A 13,071-nucleotide genomic window follows, 5' to 3' on the forward strand; every position below is an offset into this window, starting at 1 on the left:
TTTCAATGTCTCTAAGACTTTCTGTTTCAATTTCTATTCAATTTCCATTTCTATTCAGCTAGCTAATAATTGCCTTTTGTTAAGCATGAATGTATTTTCAATCTATACTCAGGCAGACAGATTACTTATTTTTATGTTAATTTGTATGTAAAGCAGCCCAAGAGTTTTGAAATTTTCCTTTTAAAGAAAATGGGACAGTGAGTACATGTTGCATTCTGTACAGAAGGGATGTATAGATATAAAAATACTTGCCTGAGAAACAGAAAAGAACTTTGTTGCAATAAAGCCAAAGAGTCACTTACACTTATTCCTGTAATGTTGCTCCTGAATTTATCTGGCTAGGCTCTTCTTTCTGTTCAGATTACTTCTGAAACTTGATTTGCTATGCATCCCCTTTAAATTAGGCTTCATTCACTGTCCAGCAGTATAAGAAAAAGCTTAATTAAAGAAATTAAATTAATTTCCAATAAAAGAAAAAGCTTCCCAATTGTTTGAGAGGCACAGTGGTCTACCTACATCCTCATTATTCCCTCCAGTTCCTTCCCTGGTTCAGCTTTTCTGGGCCACCCACTCTTACTTCCAGTGTGGAGCTACTGATCTGCAGGAAAGAAACCACAATGAACAGCTCCCAGCATGAAACTAAACCTCTTCTTTGGACTGATATACAATATTTGCCTAAATAGCCCTTTAATATACTATAGTCCTGAAGCTCTGACAGAAAAGTATCTCTGATTGTGAGGCACCCGATAAAACCCTGTGTAAGGATAGATTGATTTTCCATTAAGAAAACCCTGAATTATTGTGCAAAAAAGACTTCAGTTACAGAGGTGAGTGGTCAGCACTTCTGCAAATTGGGCACCTGGAAAATCAGGAACACACAATTAGTTACTACTTGTGAAAAGTTTGGTTTAAGTGATTTGTCAAGCATCACAGTGGAACTCTGTGGCAGATGCAGGGATAAATTTCAGTTCTCCAGAGTAGCATTCAACTGCCTTAACTGTAAGATCATCCTTTCTCTTTCTGCAATCCCCTGCCTTCCAGCTTCTGCAAACAATGAAGAAGACATCTCACAGACAGGAGTCTTTTTTCATTGTGTCAAGCTGCCTGAAGTGGATAATGACTGTCGGTGCCAACTTCAGGGATACTGTCAAGAAGCAGGGCACAAATCCCACATTCAGCTGTGTGTTCTAATAATCACAGGTTTCAGAGTAGCAGCCGTGTTAGTCCGTATTCGCAAAAAGAAAAGGAGTACTTGTGGCACTTTAGAGACTAACCAATTTATTTGAGCATAAGCTTTCGTGATCTACAGCTCACTTCACATGAAAGCTTATGCTCAAATAAATTGGTTAGTCTCTAAGGTGCCACAAGTACTCCTTTTCTTTTTGCTAATAATCACAGTTCACCAACCAACAAGTGTGAACTCCTAAGCACCTTAATATGGAGACACGAACAGTTCCTTTGGGCACTCCGGTCTATTGTGTCACTCAGGCAAGCCTGTCTTTTTGCTAGATGGTCCTTTGCTCCCAAAATCACAACAATATTCATGTTACTTCCAGTCCCAAAGGACCAGTCACTTACTCCAGGCCAAGTGCATCCTATATCCCTCACCAAAGACAATGCTTGTAGCCAATCCTATAATAAACTAACTAAAGATTTATTAACTAGGAAAAAGAAATGAACAAGGTTAAAGCAGGTAAATGTAAACACACAAATGTATTACAGTCTTAAGTTCCAAAAGGTGAAAGTAGCCTCTATATATGCAAGCTGAATAAATCCTTTAAGGTTAACCTAAGCCAAGCAGCTTGGGGATCCCTTGCTTACACTTAGAAATATTGCCCTCTCCAAATTCCATGCAACATAGTGATCATTTCTCCTTAACAGGGATTTTTATGCCTTTCCCCCAGTGTTCAAGCTGTGATTGGACGAGGGGTTGTACACATACCTTCTTCAGGGGTGTGTGGGAAGCAGTCAACAAACTCTTTTGTCCACCACTATTCCACAATTACTTGTCTCTTGTCTATAGGCCTTCTGTTGTTGGGGAGGAGATAACACCTCTTTCAGTAAACTTGGGAGTGCTTCTTCCTTGACTGTGTGGGTTTACAGTTTCAGCAAACATTTGTATAGTTACAGAGCACATACCTTATAACATGGGATACTGATATTATAAGTAAGATTAATCCTACAAAGCATTCCACACAGTCCAAACAGACTCCAAGAACTCTAATATCTAGTTTAACAATAATAACACACAAGTGAGCCAGACTGGTTTCCAACCATGCATTTTCAGTGTTCAGTGAGGCTCAGTGGCCTTGGAATGAGCTGGCACTTTACCTTCTACTATCTCACACTATATCACCCTGGTTCCTCCCCTGTGCACTGAGTGAGACGGGTCCAGTGGCAAAAAATAATATGTGATCATGTAATTAAGTACTGTGTCATACATACGCAAGTGGATCAAATTAATGTGCAACAGACAATAGTAGATTGTCATCTTCTATGAGGACCAGCACTGCTGGGTAGTGAGACAAACCCTTCACTAGTGGATTTCTAGATATTTGCTGACAGAAAAGGCATGGTGAGACTTGGGAATGTTCACCTGAGGAGTGGGAACAGAATTTTCTGTTTGTTTCCCCCAACAGGTCCCAAACCTGTTGCTTCCCCAACCCTGGGTCTTTGTCCCAGGTCTGTTCTCTTTGCTTATGAAGTCCCAGTCTTCACTCTTCAGGTTTCCCATTCCAGTCCTAGTTTCCTTGCCCAGCTCATCCTACTCTCCTCCTCCAGGCTCTCTGTCTGAGTCCCAATCTCCCCCTGCCTCCCAGTCTCTCTCCACGTATCCAGTCCCAGTCTCCTTGCCCAGACAATCCCAATTCTGCCTCTCCCACTCTAATTCCTTGTCTTCAGTCTCCTTACCCAGCTGGTCCAAGTTCCCCCATCTTGGCAACTCTGACTTGTTTTTCGCTTCCACCCTCTATTGGATCCCAGTACTAATCTCCCTCTCCAGGTTCCCCATCCAGTCTACACTACGAAATTACTTCCAATTTACAGAAGTCGATTTTTAGGAAGCGATTTTATACAGTCGATTGTGTGTGTCCCCACTAAGCGCATTAAGTTGGTGGAGTGCGTCCACAGTACTGTGGCTAGCGTCGACTTTCGGAGCATTACACTGTGGCTAGCTATCTCACAATTCCCGCACTCTCCACTGTCCATTGGAATTCTGGGTTGAGCTCCCAATGCCTGATGTCGCAGGCGGTTTTGGGTACATGTCGTCAGTTGCCCCTCCCTCCGTGAAAGCAACGGCAGACAATTGTTTCACACCTTTTTTCTGTGCAGACGCCATACTGCTGTCAGCAGACAGTGTGGTAAGACTGCTAACCATTGTCATCCACCACTTCCTCTGCAAGTCTGCTCTCCTGCTCGCCTGGTGCCATGAATCCACCTCGCAGGTCCTCTCGTCGTTCTGCATAAATATCTGTTCTCGCGGCATCCGTAGTCATCCACCACTTACGCTGCAACTCTGCTCTCCTGCTTTCCTGCAGACGCCATACCATGGCAAGCTTGGAGCCCACTCAGCTCACCGCTGCTGTTGTGAGCATTGTAAACACCTCGTGCATTATCCTGCAGAATGTGCAGAACCTGCAAAAGCAGGTGAGGAGGCGAGAACAGCGTGATCATGATAGTGATGAGGACATGGATACAGACTTCTCTCAAAGCATGCGCACTGGCAATTTGGACATCACGGTGGTAATGGGGCGGGTTCATGCCTTGGAACACCAATTCTGGGCCCAGAAACAAGCACAGAGTGGTGGGAATGCATAATGTTGCAGGTCTGGGATGATTCCTAGTGGCTGCAAAACTTTCACATGTGTAAGGGCACTTCCATGGAACTTTGTGAGTTGCTTTCCCTCGCCCTGAAGCACAGGAATACCAAAATGAGAGCTGCCCTGACAGTTGAGAAGCGAGTGGCAAGAGCCTTGTGGGAACTTGCAATGCCTGACTGCTACCAGTCAGTCGGGAATCAATTTGGAGTGGGTAAATCTACTGTGTGGGTTGCTGTAATCCAAGTAGCCAACACAATCACTGAGCTGCTGCTATCAAGGGTAGTGACTCTGGGCCATGTCCAGGTCATAGTGGATGGCTTTGCTGCAATGTTATTCCCTAACTGTGGTGGGGCCATAGACGGAACCCATATTCCTATCTTGGCACTGGAGCACCAAGCTGGCAAGTACATAAACCACAAGAGGTACTTTTCAATGGTGCTGCAAGCACTGGTGGATCACAAGGGATGTTTCACCAACATCAACGTGGGATGGCCAGGAAAGGTACATGACACTTGCATCTTCAGGAACTCCGGTTGTTTCAAAAGCTGCAGGAAGGGGCTTTTCTTCCCAGACCAGAAAATAACCGTTGGGGATGTTGAAATGCCTATAGTTATCCTTGGGGACCCAGCCTACCCCTTAATGCCATGGCTCATGAAGCCATACATAGGCACCCTGGACAGTAGTAAGGAGCAGTTCAACTATAGGCTGAGCAAGTGCAGAATGGTGGTAGAATGTGCATTTGGATGTTTAAAAGCTTGCTGGTGCAGTTTACTGACTAGGTTAGACCTCAGTGAAACCAATATTCCCATTGTTATTGCTGCTTGCTGTGTGCTCCACAATATCTGTGAGAGAAAGGGGGAGATATTTATGGTGGGGTGGGAGGTTGAGGCAAATTGCCTGGTGGCTGATTACACGCAGCCAAACACCAGGGTGATTAGAAGAGCACAGCTGGCTGCCCTGCACATCAGAGAAGGTTTGAAAACCAATTTCATGACTGGCCAGGCTACAGTGTGACAGTTCTGTTTGTTTCTCCTTGATGAAAACCCACCCCCTTGGTTGACTCTACTTCCCTGTAAGCCAATCAACCAACCCCCTTCAATCACCACTTTATAGGCAATAAAGTCATTATTGTTCAAAATCATGCATTCTTTATTAATTCATCACACAGATGGAGGAAAACTTGCAAAGTAGCCTGGGAGGGGTGGGTGAGGAGGGAAGCACCGGGTGGGGTGGTGGATGAGTGGAGGAGGGAAGGACAAGGCCACACTACAGTTCAAAACTTATTGAATGCCAGCCTTCTGTTGCTTGGGCAATCCTCTAAGGTGGAGTGGCTGAGTGCCTGTAGCCTCCTCCCACCCCGCGTTCTTGGGCATCTGGGTGAGGAGGATATGGAACTTGGGGAGGAGGGAAGGCAGTTATACGGGGGCTTCAGTGACAGTCTGTGAGCCTGCTGCCTTTCCTGCAGCTCTACCAGATGCCTTATCATGTCAGTTTGCTTCTCCATTTGCCTCAGCATTTCATCCTGCCTCCTGTCAGCGTGCTCCTCCCTCCTCTCATCGCGTTCATTTAATGCTTTTCTGGACTCTGCCATTGTTTGCCTCCATGCATTCTGTTGAGCTCTTTCAGTGCAGGAGGACTACATGAGCTCTGAGAACATGTCATCATCTTTTTTTTCGCCTTCTAATCTGTGCTAGCCTCTGGGACGGAGATGATAGCAGGAGCGTAGAAACATTTGCAGCTGTGGGAGGAAATAAAGGGAGAGTAGTATTTTAAAAGATACATTTTAGAAAACACATTTTAGAAAACAAAGGAAAGACTATTTCACACTGAATCAAGTGATTCACATTACATAGCACATGTGCTTTCAGTACAAGGTTGCATTTTGCCTCTCATTTTGAGTGCCTGCCGGTTTGTTGTGAGACATCACACATGCTCGGCTGGGCAACAGAATTCGGCTTGCAGGCAGCCATGGTAAGTCAAAGGGTTTTGGCTTCTTCAACCTTCATGACATGTGGGAATGGTTTCAAACAGCAGCAGCATCCTTTCCCATACCAAGCCTTTCGGTTGGCCATTTAAAAGGAGGGGCTGTGGTTTTAGGATGAATGTGCAGTACAATCCAACCCCTCTCTTCCCCCTGACACACACTTCTCTGGGATGATCGCGTCCCCCTCCCCCACCGCGTGGCTTGTATCAGGGAAGATCCCTGTCAGCCAAACGCAAACAGCTCAGCATGAACGGTCCTCCCCCCACTGCGTGGCTAACAGCGGGGATGATTTCTTTTCAGCCAAAGGCAAACAGCACAGCAGGAACAGGCACCTCTGAATGTCCCCTTAAACAAATTTCCCGTATTTCAACCAGGTGACCATGAGTGATATCACTCTCCTGAGTCTAACACAGAGAGATAAAGAACAGATGTTGCTCAAATGCAAACCAAAGCCTGGGCCCATTCACTGCAATGCTTTGTTCTGCAATGATTCCAGACTACTTGCTACTGGCTTGGCGTGGTAAAGTGTCCTACCATGGAGGACGGAATAAGGCTGCCCTCCCCAGAAACCTTCTGCAAAGGCTTTTAGAGTACCTCCAGGAGAGCTTCATGGAGATGTCCCTGGAGGATTTCCACTCCATCCCCAGACACGTTAATAGACTTTTCCAGTAGCTATACTAGCCATGAATGCATCCCAAGTCTTCAGGGCAAATTAATCATTAAACATGCTTGCTTTTAAACCCTGTATTATATTTACAAAGGTACACTCACTAGAGGTGCCTTCTCTGGCTTCATGGTCTGGGAGCCTGCCTTGAGAGGGTATTAGCTCCAGGGTGATGAACAGTTTCTGGCTGCTGGGGAGAAGGGATTCTCCACTTGCCTGCTGTGCACTATCCTCAACCTCCTCCTCCTCATCATCTTCCTCATCCACAAAATCCTCATCCCTGTTGCGTGAGACTTCCCCCTTGCAGGTGTCCAAGAACAGTGTGGGGGGTAGTGATTGGGCTCCCCCCAGAATTGCATGCAGCTCATCATAGAAGCAGCATATATGGGACTCTGACCCGGAGCGACGGTTTGCATCCTTTGTTTTTTGGTAGGCTTGCCTCAGCTCCTTAACTTTCACGCTTTCACGTGGCACTGCTGTGTGTCCCTGTTGTAGCATCTGTCCATCATGCCCTTGGAGATTTTGGCACATATATTGGCATTTCGTCTTCTGCCTGCACAGATTCTTCTCCCCATACAGCGATCAGATCCAGTACCTCCCGTTCGGTCCATGCTGGAGCTCTTTTGCGATTCTGGGACTCCATGGTCACCTGTGCCGATCAGCTCACCACGCTGGCCAAACAGGAAGTGAAATTCAAAGTTCCCTGGGCTTTTCCTGTCTACCTGACCAGTGCATCTGAGTTGAGAGTGCTGTCCAGCGCGGTCACAGTGGAGCACTCTGGGATAGCTCCCGGAGGCCAATACCATCAAACTGCATCCACACTACCCCAAATTCGACCCAGCGAGGTCGATTTTAGAGCTAAATCCCTCACTGAGGAGGAGTACAGAAATCGATTTTAAGAGCCCTTTAAGTCGATAAAACAGGCTTGGTCGTGTGGACGGGTGCAGGGTTAAATCGATCTAACGCTGCTAAATTCGATCTAAACTCGTAGTGTAGACCAGGGCTGGATATTCCTGATGCCTTCCTGGTTTCCTACACCACTCTCCCTCCTCCCTGGTTCTTTAGTTCAGTATCTTTGCCCAACCGGTCCCAGTCACCCCCACTCCCCCGCCCCAGCTCCTTGTCCAATCTGTATACACACACACACATGCAACTTTTTTGAGATTAAATGGAGTTAGTTTGCCTGATTTTCTTACATACTAATTAATTTGCCATCTATGTTTAGACTAGTTATTAACAAAAACACCTGAAATGATAATTACATCAAACCAATTTTGCTTGGCAAAGAAGCAAATTCTTCTTCCCTCTTCTCTTTAAGTAACCTTTCCTATGTGTCACTCCCAGACAAAATATATCAAGAAACTCAGTAATTAAATGAATTTAGTTGTCATTCTTTCTTTTAAAAACAATATATCACAGGTCAAATGATCACACTCTTTAAATGCACCTCTGAGGATTTACCCAATAATCTTGAATAGGTAAAAAAAATCCATCTTCCTCCCACTGTGGACACAAAAAAGAATTAAGAAAATGAATAACCTAGATAAATATCTTTTTTCCTCATTCCCAGAACTTCATAAACAAGTACAATCTACTACACAGGTAATTTTCAAAAGAAATGCAGTTTTGTGTAGTGAACTAATTATTGATAGCATTGTGTATGAGTAAGTGGATTAACCCTAAACAGCACCTAGCAAGCAAAGGGTTATCTCTACCCTAAGCAGTTGCAGCTCTGCTGATGCTGTCAGCAATTCACTAATTAGGCTCAATAAGGGAACAGGAGTTCTTTGGGAGATCTTAACAAACTTAATTGGCAGCAAACACCAGAAATTTCACTGGGAGTGATAGAAACCAGCAGTAGGATGTGAGCCAACCTGAGTAGCTCATGTGGGGTTATTATATTGAGTACTTAAATTTATCAGCACATTTGGGTTTTGACATAAAGGAAGAACTACACATCATAGACCAAGGATGGACTCCACAAAGGGAATTCAGCTTTGCAATGCTGATCATCTAAGCACCTAGAAAATGACAGGAACAATACTGAGATTCCCGAAAACAAGTTAGGTGCCCAGGCTCCCTAACCAGTGAATGGAGGGAGAATGAATGGGGATGTGATCCACAAAAGGCAGCACACTAAGCATGGAGCCACCTGAGCTAGCCAATGGGAGATGCTGACAATAAAATGTTTGCTCAGTTTTGCTTCTCTCTCAGAGACAGGTGCCTAAAGTTCAGGCTGCAGGCGGGCACCTATCTCTACTTGTGATCCACAAACAGGAACCTGCCACCTCAGGCAAGCAGTTTAGGTGCCTAAGCTGCTTCTTCCTGCTGAGCACAAAATGGCTGCAGGAGGAGGTGCCCACCTTGTAACTTTTAGCCCAGTGATTAAAGCACTTTCCTGGAATGTGGGAGACACAGCTTCAGTTCCTCCTTTTCTGGATTACAGGGATAAAGTATTTGAACAAGGGTGTCCCACCTCTCAGGAGAAGACTCTAACCACTGAGCTATGATGTGGGGGTCACTTAATCTCATGTTGAAGCCATTCCACTGTGGATTAAACAATGAACGAGCAATTCAGGTGGAAAGTTAGGCACCAACTGAGTTTTAGGTGCCTACAGGATTAGGTTGATTATAGTGATGCGATGCACAAGGCCATAGTTGCTAACTCTGGAGTGTAGGTACGTCTGTTCATTCATGGAATGCACCTCAAATTTTCAAAGAGGATTAAACAGCCTTTAGTATTGTGGTTGCAGAAGCAACCAAATTGGGATGCAAAAAATAGTTTGTGGATGTGTAAATACCTGATCTGTGGACTCCGTCAGTTGCTAAATGTCTACATTCTATCACTTGTCCTTGTAGTCAATACAAGCATAAATTCAGAAGATGTTGATAATTTGTCCATATGTTTAAAGCTTGAGCAGCTGAATGTTATTTATCTTCCTGTACAGACATGACGAATGAATAAGAACTCCAGGTTGGGCTGGCCCTTTCCTGCTGTAACTCAATGCTGCCCTGGCCATCTCATTCAAGACCATGCTAAGACTGTGTTATGCCATGAAATATACATAGACCTGGCTTATTTGCTTTCATGATAGATTCCTCTTTTAATGCTCATGGTAACACCATAGTTTAAAGAGATACAGCAAATGGGCGTCCCCCAATGCAGTTATACATGACTCAACAAAAGAGAGTCCCCTAAGCCAATTGTTAATCTTTCTCTTATTCATGCTAAAAGCTAAAGTTTAGCTAAAAAATAAATATTAAGGTTAAGAAATACTAAGCTTACATTCAGTAAGTGCAATGTCAAAGCTTGAAATGTAACTTTACCTGTGTTCTCTGTCAATTAACACAAAGTAAAATGTAATACAAATGGATATTTTTGAACCCTACACACAGTAACAAATGGTATGTTTATACTGCAATTAACACCCATGTCTGGCCCATGTCAGCTGACTTGGGCTTGCATGGCTCAGGCTATGGGGCTTTTTGCAGTGTAAATGTTCAGACTAGGGCTGAAGGGGGAGGGTCCCAGAGCCTAGGCTCCAGTCCAAGCCCAAACGTCTTCACCACAATGAATCCACCCCATAGCCCAAGTCTCATGAGCCCAATCAGCTGATACAGGCCAGCTGTGGGTGTTTAATTGCAGTGTAGACATTCCTTTATAGTACAGCATATACAGTCCTCAGATTTGGCTTGATTTTCAAGTCTCAGTGAAATGGTTGGTGACAAACCAAAGCAAGTATGAAAAGACTGATTTGATAGCTGTAATGTTACCATTATTAAGCTAAATTACTTTGCATAGAGACATCCCAGTAAATCAACCATCTTGATTTAAAGTTTAGTTCCACTCTGAAAAATTATTATGTAAAAATAGCCCTTCTTGCTCAACAGCATTGCTGCCAGAGTGCACTTAAGTTATATCTGCTCATGCCAATTACACAAATACGTTTGTATTGGGGGTTGCTTTTAGTAAGCACTGTATAGGCAATGCTTCTAAGAGAAAGTGACCTGGATTCTGCTCTTTCTTTTGCATCATCATCAGGATTGTTTAATGATTCCTAATTACAGGGAAAATCAATAACACCTGTGAAACTTCATTACTAGCCAGAGTATTGCACAAGTGTCATTGAAGTCCTGTAGAGATTTCACTTTTGATAATGTATGAGATGAAAGGACCCAACATAATTTTTCAGACCTCAGGTTAAGATTGTATGGATGTCAGTTAGAAAAGGAATTTTTTACTTTTAAAACTGAGCACCTCTGAAAAGGAAATTAAAGACAATAACCATGGATTACCATGACAAAATTTTTACTTAGAAAAGTGAAAATTTATATATCACTGAAGCATTTGAAAATTAAATTGATCACATCACAGACAGGCTTCTAGGGTGGATGGCAGAAGCCAACTAGTGAAAAGGACATTTCATACAGGAAAGGAAAATTATGTGTAATGACATCCGGGTTTCCCATATTACTTTAACGAAATGGACCATGGCCTCCTTAATGCACACACCCAGAGCAAGGAGAGATTCTCAGTGTTTAAAATCTTGGGTTAGAAATCCACACACTAAACTGCATCAAGCTCAATTATCCATTTACTTTAAAGATGAAAAACTGACCGAAGCCTGGCTAGATTTGAAACTGTCTCTCCAAGGAGCTCAAATATTTCAAGGTTAAGGTTAACACCACAAAGTTTTTCCCTTCAATGCTGTTCCAAAAGAGCCATTGCCTATTGTTGCTTTTTCGTTTGCTTCTCTACAGTAAAAAAAAAAAAAAAAAAAGTATTTTTCAAACACCTCCCACCTTAATTCCTCATCAGTGTATCAGTGTACATAACCTGAGACTTTGTCCATATCCATCTCAGGCTCTGTGGAAGGCCGTAAAGCTAGTTCACAAGATGGGAAGTTTATGCTCCTCTGTGCAATGCCATTTTCTGTCTATCTGAACTTCAGCGTGCACTAATCCCTGTAAGTACTTATTAGAGCTGGTTGGAACTTTTTCATCAAAATGGGTTGTTTGAGGGGAGGAAGGTTAGTATTAAATACAGTTTCTGCAAAATCAGAATTGTTCATGGGAAAATTTCAATTTTGATTTAAAAAAATATTATTGGGAAAAACAAAATTAAATATTTTATTTTAAATTGAGAGAACCCAAACTGAAATATTTTGGTTTGACAAAACAACTTGTTTCTGGTCAGTTGGACTTTAATGAATTGTCACAATGTCTCAGAGGAGTTTAATTCAGGTTCCTCATGTCCTCATTCTCCTCTCTGGGCTGTGCTCCCTACATTAGACTACATATCCCATGAGGCAACATGTTCTCCGCTCTCATTGAACTGCTGAAGTGTATCATGGGAGTCTTATAATCATGATACATAATGGGAGGAATAATGTGGTTGGGCACTTGGCTCATAGAAGGGATTGGGGCTATGAGGCATCTTTACTACAACTCTGAGGAGATGTTGCACAACAGCTCAGCTGGACATGGATTAAAGTTGAATCAAGCTAAAATGAAACATTCCGAAACAAAATGGTCTGATTTTGAGAATGTCAGAATGTTTTGTTTCAATCAAAAATGTCAAAATGAAATGTTTCAACAGGTTACAATTTTCAAAAGCATTTTTTTTACTTTTATGCAAAATTTCAATATTTTGATTATACATCCTGATTTGGGAAGAAAGCAAATTTCTAAATATTGGAAGTTCCCCTGGAATGTAAATTTTTTATTTTCAACCAGTTCCAATATTTCTGTTTTTGAAAGTTATGAATGTGTGAAAATAGAGGCCAATTAATGGAAATTGATTTGCACCCTTAATAATAGAGTGTGTTACTAGCGCTAAGTTAAATTACATCTGGTTAAATTAAAAGACAATGAATATGATGGTCTTTCAAGTAAAGTGTGTGTGTGGAGAGGAGAGAGAAAAAGAAGCAGATAATGCAACTTTTATATGACTATATCCCCCGTGCAGGGAGAATATTAGAAATCATGGAAAAATATTAGAAATATTATATTTCAATATTAGAAATCATGGAAAAAAATAGTACAGTTGTAGAGTTAATCAGAGTGTGATTAAGAAGCATAGACAAAAAAAAAAACCCAAAAACTGTAACATGGTATTTGAAATGCAACAGAGTGAGATTGAGGCAAAGATACAGAGGAACATTTTTCCAGATGGCAGCAACAGCAGTGATGACCCTTGCACCAAAAAGATTTTGTGGATAGCTACAGAGGAGGCCAGAAAGAGGTAAGAGGAAGTAGTAGTTGAGTTCTGAGGGACAAAGGGGAAGGTTTTCATCTCTAAAGTCCCCTTTACACTGCTTTAATAGGCTTAAACATGCCCTGGAGCTTGGGGTTTAATTCTAGATGGGAAACTCATCTTCCCACTTCCTCTGGTATAAATTGGCATAGTCAGCTCTATGCCAACTGCACCTTGACACCCACATAAGAGGTATTTCTTGGTGGTCCAGAAGTGTGACCAAAGTATGCCATGCTCCAAAAGTCCCTGGCCAGTGGAATAGTCCCTAGACCTCTGTTTTAGATTGGGTAAATTGCTCTTCTCTGTGGCTTCTGCAGTTTGGAAACTGGTCAGCCCCAGGGTTTGGGGA

Source organism: Caretta caretta, chromosome 5, assembly GCF_965140235.1.
Source record: "Caretta caretta isolate rCarCar2 chromosome 5, rCarCar1.hap1, whole genome shotgun sequence".
NCBI lineage: Eukaryota > Metazoa > Chordata > Testudines > Cheloniidae > Caretta > Caretta caretta.